The following is a 7302-nucleotide window of genomic DNA, read 5'->3' as shown; positions in this document are numbered from 1 at the left end:
GGACAGAAAGAATTGCATGATTTACTAACACAACTTCAGTAAAGCGTGTGAGTTATCATTGTTCATGTGCTGTTTAAATTAATGTAGGAAATACATTAATTTTTCTTGTATTTTGATTAGTGGAGATGTAATATCGCTTGGACTCCATAGGATTTTAAGTGGGCCACAGCACTCTTGACTTTGAGAATGGCTGATTTAAAGTATAATAAGAAAGTTTGTCTCTATGCGCCAATTATCAGGACACAAAGAAAGGATCCAGTGCATCACAAAGATTATACCCTAAGTGTCTGAAAAAGAATAATTTATACAGTACCACGAGCCTCTGTGAGGTTTAAATAAAGTGGCAGAACTGTATGTGGTTATTAGCAGTTATATAATAATAAAAACATCTAAGCAGAGAACAGCAGCTGCCTGTGCTCAGCAGCCAGTGATACAAGGAGAGAATGTTCTTACCTTCCTACTACAGGTGCTGAATGTGCAACAGTGCACGGATGCTTAGTTGAGCATGTGGGATATTACATCAAAAAAAAAAAAATCATTAGAAATGAGAGCAGTCCGGTTTTAAGGCAATTTGTTATCCACTGGGTGGCAGCAGATTTCCTAATGTCACATAAGGACAAACACGAATACTCAACCAGAATTCCATGAATGAATTTTTCCAGGTAAAGGCTCTTTCAGCTGTCTCAAGTGGTAGAGCTGTATGTGGGAGCCATCGTCTGTATAATGTAGTTATATATAATGTAGTTACCCTGATGTAACCCACTGGTCCCAAATCTCGCGATGAGCATTTCTGCCGTTGTTGTTTTAAAGACAGATTTTAACCACAGGGGTGCGAATCTGATAAGATAAGATACGGTGGACAGTTTTCCCCACTGACTTCTATAAGACTGGAACACAACCACAGGATTCACCCCTATATTAGAAAGAATGCACATTCAAAGCACTTTTCATACTTGATCCATGTCTCGTGCTCCTCCTGGTCCATTATGGGAGCTTGGTTTGTTATTGGAATTCACCGATCTAACCACTAACTTCTTACGATCCACGAGGTCACCAGTAAACCACTCGGGCAGGTTTAGGGTTAGGTTGAAGTAAAACATTTCAGAAAATAGAAAATGTTACCCTTTAAACAAAATTAATTTGCATTTCAGTATCTGTGTGGAAAGAGGTTAATATCTGACTACAGCTACTCTGTCCAATTAAGCATTTGGTAACTCTGTTATAGCACTGTTGATACGCTGCTCAGTCCAAAGGGATCAGCTGTTTTCTTGAGGTGGTTTCAAGTCTAATTAGAAAGAAACAACAACCTTCCCCAGATCTTTGCTCAGCTTTCTGCCTTTGAGGTTGTTATTTACTACAGTCAGTATATATCACAGATACAAACACAGGGGCCTAAAGCTGGCTCTATAACGACAAATACAACAGAAGCCACATTAGTCAAATCAATATGGATCGATGCAGAGGACCACCTACACGTTCTCAGCATTCGCTAATAGTTTGATCTGTGTTGGGATCAATAGGGAAGCAAAAGCAGGAAAACTGTGTAAAGATAAGAAATGTTGTTTGCTGGCAGGGATGCAAAGTAAACCAAAAGTAGTGGCAAACTCCAAGAAGGAAGAGTCCACATAAACAAATAAATCCACAAAGGACATAAGGAAAACAAGCAAGTAAAGAGCCAGGGAGAAATGGAACAGGATAACCAGCAAAACCAACAAGAAGAAGAAATGACATGTTCGAACATGTGATGATGGACTGGATATGTACAAATGGGGACAGAATCATTAGTCCCCTAATGAAAATTTCAATTTTTGAAAGTATTTCCCAAAAGCTTTGTTTGACAGCACTGCCAGCTGCCAGTACTGCGGTTTTAATATAAAACTGTAACAGAGACAAAGCAGAGAGAGTAACCAGTAAAACATACACTCAAACTTCAGGACAATACAAACAACTCCACCTAAGAATTACAGCAACTAACAATAAGCATCATGCAGGCCATGGCAAATATAGATGAGGACAAAATTATTAGCCTCATTTACCAAATTTAAAGTTTTTGTCTAAATCTTTCCAACTGCATTTTTTCAACAGAGCAAAGGATTTTCAATAGTTTTCTCAAAAGAATTAAAATATTTTCTATTTGCTAACAGAACCATTTTAGAAAAAACAAAGATTACCAGGATCAATATTACAAGCCCTCAGAAACTCCGTTTTGCATTTATAGTTTGTATAGTTTTATATATTTTATATCTATATTTTATACAGTAATGAAACCTTTCTGGGTTTTTTTGTACGAAGAGAGCAAAGTGAACCTGGGAGAAATTCCTTGTTTGTGTGCAAATATTGGCCAAATGAAAATGATTGTGATTCTGGCCTCTTTATTGAGCCACAAAATCACTGCTGTGCAATGCTGTGGTTTAACTCTGTAATGCTCAAAGTTTGTAAAATCACCGGTGGCCTGCAGGCTGAGTGAATACAGGATCTGTTTTTGTGTGTCTTTATACACATTTGCATGTATAAAGAGTGGCAGCTTTAAGTTTTGTGAGAAATATTAATGTAAAAATCTGCAGGGCATCAAATGTGAGATGTAGTGCTTAACATTTAAGTTCTATATCTAAAAGTGTATCTTTTATTAGGTTATAAACACCAGCGTTGACGACTGTACCTGTTAGGTTGTTAAATGTTGCCATTATTGTACTGAAATTTGTAAGTCTTGGTTCTTGGTAGGATCAAAGACATGCCTTTGTTTCTGACCCCTCCCAGCCTGTTGAATGGTGGGGGAGGCTGTAGTGTTTTATTATAGGCACATCCTATGTGAAGGTTCTGGTTTCTTGCTTAGTAAACTTCCTGCCTTTATGACTCTTTGGTGAGCAGGAGGTCACACAAACGCACCCCAAACACAAACACACACTCACGTGCACATGAATACACATACACACACGCACTTACATACATATACACACTCAGTGCCTTAGGGTTTATGATGCACCATAGGGGGATTTTACAATGAGTGTTTGTGTAAACTGTGTGTCACAGAAATAAAAGGCTGCAGGGGAAGCTGGTTCTTTGGACTCGCTTGACACCGACGGCAGAGGACTGCTGCCATCCGGTTCCCCTTGCTAGCATGTGAAAACCGGTTGAGCTGTTCGTCTTGCTTTGTTAACGGGAATACGTTTCTGAACCAGCTGGAGCACAGACCCAACAGTACCATTCTTGTACAAATGTTGTCTCTAAGGATCCATCATTAGATACAGCATATAAAATGGTACAGGTACACACCCAGTGTAATATCACTTCGAAATGCATTTTTAGCAGAACAACTACAAAGACTCCAGTGAGTGACTTAATCGACACATTGTAGTCTACAAGAAGGCAGTCGGTGCTTGTAGAGGCTACGCTTGAAGCCACTGAGGTGTTCGATGGGTTGATGCGATGCCACTGTTGTGAATGAAACCTTTAGTAACTATTGATAAAGTCCAATAAATCCAGCCGTACTTATCTTGTTCAATTTACATCCAGTAAACAAAAGAAAAAAAAGGCTCCTACAGTGTTTCTGGATCTGTGGATTTCATCGAGGTGGAAGGAATCACGTCACTGCTTTCTTCCAACATGAAGGAACAAAACTTACATCATTCCTGCTGAAGAACTACAGGGAGTGCAGAATTATTAGGCAAATGAGTATTTTGTCCACATCATCCTCTTCATGCATGTTGTCTTACTCCAAGCTGTATAGGCTCGAAAGCCTACTACCAATTAAGCATATTAGGTGATGTGCATCTCTGTAATGAGAAGGGGTGTGGTCTAATGACATCAACACCCTATATCAGGTGTGCATAATTATTAGGCAACTTCCTTTCCTTTGGCAAAATGAGTCAAAAGAAGGACTTGACAGGCTCAGAAAAGTCAAAAATAGTGAGATATCTTGCAGAGGGATGCAGCAGTCTCAAAACTGCAAAGCTTCTGAAGCGTGATCATCGAACAATCAAGCGTTTCATTCAAAATAGTCAACAGGGTCGCAAGAAGCGTGTGGAAAAACCAAGGCGCAAAATAACTGCCCATGAACTGAGAAAAGTCAAGCGTGCAGCTGCCAAGATGCCACTTGCCACCAGTTTGGCCATATTTCAGAGCTGCAACATCACTGGAGTGCCCAAAAGCACAAGGTGTGCAATACTCAGAGACATGGCCAAGGCAAGAAAGGCTGAAAGACGACCACCACTGAACAAGACACACAAGCTGAAACGTCAAGACTGGGCCAAGAAATATCTCAAGACTGATTTTTCTAAGGTTTTATGGACTGATGAAATGAGAGTGAGTCTTGATGGGCCAGATGGATGGGCCCGTGGCTGGATTGGTAAAGGGCAGAGAGCTCCAGTCCGACTCAGACGCCAGCAAGGTGGAGGTGGAGTACTGGTTTGGGCTGGTATCATCAAAGATGAGCTTGTGGGGCCTTTTCGGGTTGAGGATGGAGTCGAGCTCAACTCCCAGTCCTACTGCCAGTTTCTGGAAGACACCTTCTTCAAGCAGTGGTACAGGAAGAAGTCTGCATCCTTCAAGAAAAACATGATTTTCATGCAGGACAATGCTCCATCACACGCATCCAAGTACTCCACAGCGTGGCTGGCAAGAAAGGGTATAAAAGAAGAAAAACTAATGACATGGCCTCCTTGTTCACCTGATCTGAACCCCATTGAGAACCTGTGGTCCATCATCAAATGTGAGATTTACAAGGAGGGAAAACAGTACACCTCTCTGAACCGTGTCTGGGAGGCTGTGGTTGCTGCTGCACGCAATGTTGATGGTGAACAGATCAAAACACTGACAGAATCCATGGATGGCAGGCTTTTGAGTGTCCTTGCAAAGAAAGGTGGCTATATTGGTCGCTGATTTGTTTTTGTTTTGTTTTTGAATGTCAGAAATGTATATTTGTGAATGTGGAGATGTTATATTGCTTTCACTGGTAAAAATAAATAATTGAAATGGGTATATATTTGTTTTTTGTTAAGTTGCCTAATAATTATGCACAGTAATAGTCACCTGCACACACAGATATCCCCCTAAAATAGCTAAAACTAAAAACAAACTAAAAACTACTTCCAAAAACATTCAGCTTTGATATCAATGAGTTTTTTGGGTTCATTGAGAACATGGTTGTTGTTCAATAATAAAATTATTCCTCAAAAATACAACTTGCCTAATAATTCTGCACTCCCTGTATGTCCAGAAGACCAGAGTGAATTTACTGAAAATCTGTGGGGTGAACTGAAGACCATCAAATCTGGAGGACCTTGAGTGATTCACCAAAGAAGAATATGCTGGGATTGCACACGGGGAGATGTTGTTGTTGTTGTTGAAACTGCAGCCAATGACTGCAGGGTATTATCTAGCAAAAACCCCACAACTGACTATTAGCATCAGGGGGAGTAAGAATTTTGCTGCACTTCCAGCTGCCAGTGCGGATAAACAGAACAAGTTATTTTTTAATGCTGCTTCTCCAAATATTGCGGTTTTATTTTGGAAAATTGTTGTTACTATTTTATTGTATAAAATATCTAAAAATAATAATTATTAAAAATCTTATCTTAATCTTATCATAATCTATCTTTTACTTTGCACACAGAAACAACATTATTTTGCAAAAGCTACCAGGTTCTTTGTATACTGTGAGTGTGTCTGACTTCTCCCTGGCCAATGAAAACTTCAAATATCTACAGTCAGATAAACCTCAGTGTCACTGTTCCTGTGACAAATGATTTCAGCTTCTCCATTCATGTGTACGGGATTCATTCAGTTGCAGGTGATCTTACTGTGATTTACAGATATCTGCAACTAAAATTCTAACTGGAAACACTTCCAGCTGGTGCACTTTGACCTCTTGGTGACTTTTGTTTGTTCCTCTGCTTCAGTTTCATGTCTATCACCTGACAAAGCTCAGCTCACCTTCCAGCCTCCAACAGACCAGCTCTACCATTTCCCAGCCACAATTCAGGCCCTGCCAGCTGCTCCTCTACATCTGTGTACAATAGATCAGATACAGTATGTACAGTCCCTGACAAAGATACTTTATAATGGGATGCACATAAATATTAGATATACAATAAATACAAATTATAGAAATAATTAGCTTTAAGTTGAACATGATTGTTTAATTCTTCAAAAGTCTTGAAGTCTTGATCCAGTGTGTTCAATTCAGTATTTGGTACGACTACCTTTATTCTTAGGCACAGCCTGAACTCTTAGTCAGGCTTTCTTATAATTCCTCTAAGCGGTCTTCAGTAGGTTTTCTGGGCTTTTTGGAGGACAAAGTTCTTCTTTCGATGTTGCCTTTCATTTGTTCAATCATGATGATCCCACGCTGCTTCAATAATGATGATGTTCAGGCTGTTGGGAGGACAATCTATGTTTTCCTATCCAGGTACGCTTTCACTGCATTGGCAGTGTGTTTGATGCTACAGATGCTTTCCAGATGATTAAAATTGAGTTCTGTGTTAATAATTAGATCCCCAGTACCACTGGATAAAACGAATCCCCAAACTATGATGGAGTCAATGACCTCCTCAGTAAATATTGATTTAAATAACAATCTGAACAAAAAGATTTTCTCAAATTTGAATTTCCTCACTCCAGAACACCTGTTGCCACTGATTTCTAGTCCAGTTCTTGTGAAATTTTGAGCTGTTTTTCCTTTCTTAAGAACGACTTTTTGACAGTCACGTCAGTATTGAGACCATTTCTGGTATGCCTGCAGTAAAGAGCAGATGGATCGTGTCAGAGGCCATATGTTTCTTAAGACATGACTTTAACATAATATTTGCCATGATCTCTGGTGGTGGAAATGTGAACTCAAACGCAGATGAGAGTGGAGTGGATGAAACAAAAACTGACCATTATTTGATGTTTCATTAGAGTTTAACAGACGACGTCCACAAATCAAAACTGAAGGTGATACAGGCAACAACACATGCAAACTAATGCTTTCAATACAAATGGGATTCATTGTTGGAACACAATATAGCTGAAGAAAAACAGAATTCCCAGAAAATCCAAGTAATGACAGCGGAGAAGCCAAACACAAGACAAGCTGCTAGCAAAATAAAACAGGAAGCAGCTAAACACCCAACATATTCCCACTCCCAAAGCGTAGCATTTTACGCTAGGTGGCAAATCGTCGATATATTACGTTAGATATAGTATCTAACGTCGTTAAAGTTCTGGTTAGTGTTAGGGATAAGGTTAGGGCTGGAATACATGACTGGTACATGTATGACGCAGGAGCCTCATTCTACTGGGTTTCATCCATAACCTGGCGCG

This window comes from Perissodus microlepis, chromosome 1 (assembly GCF_051167445.1).
Source record: "Perissodus microlepis isolate ML-2025 ecotype Zambia chromosome 1, ASM5116744v1, whole genome shotgun sequence".
In the NCBI taxonomy this organism is placed as follows: domain Eukaryota; kingdom Metazoa; phylum Chordata; class Actinopteri; order Cichliformes; family Cichlidae; genus Perissodus; species Perissodus microlepis.
The sequence above is the reverse complement of the archived record's forward strand: the minus strand, read 5'-3'. Positions refer to the sequence as shown.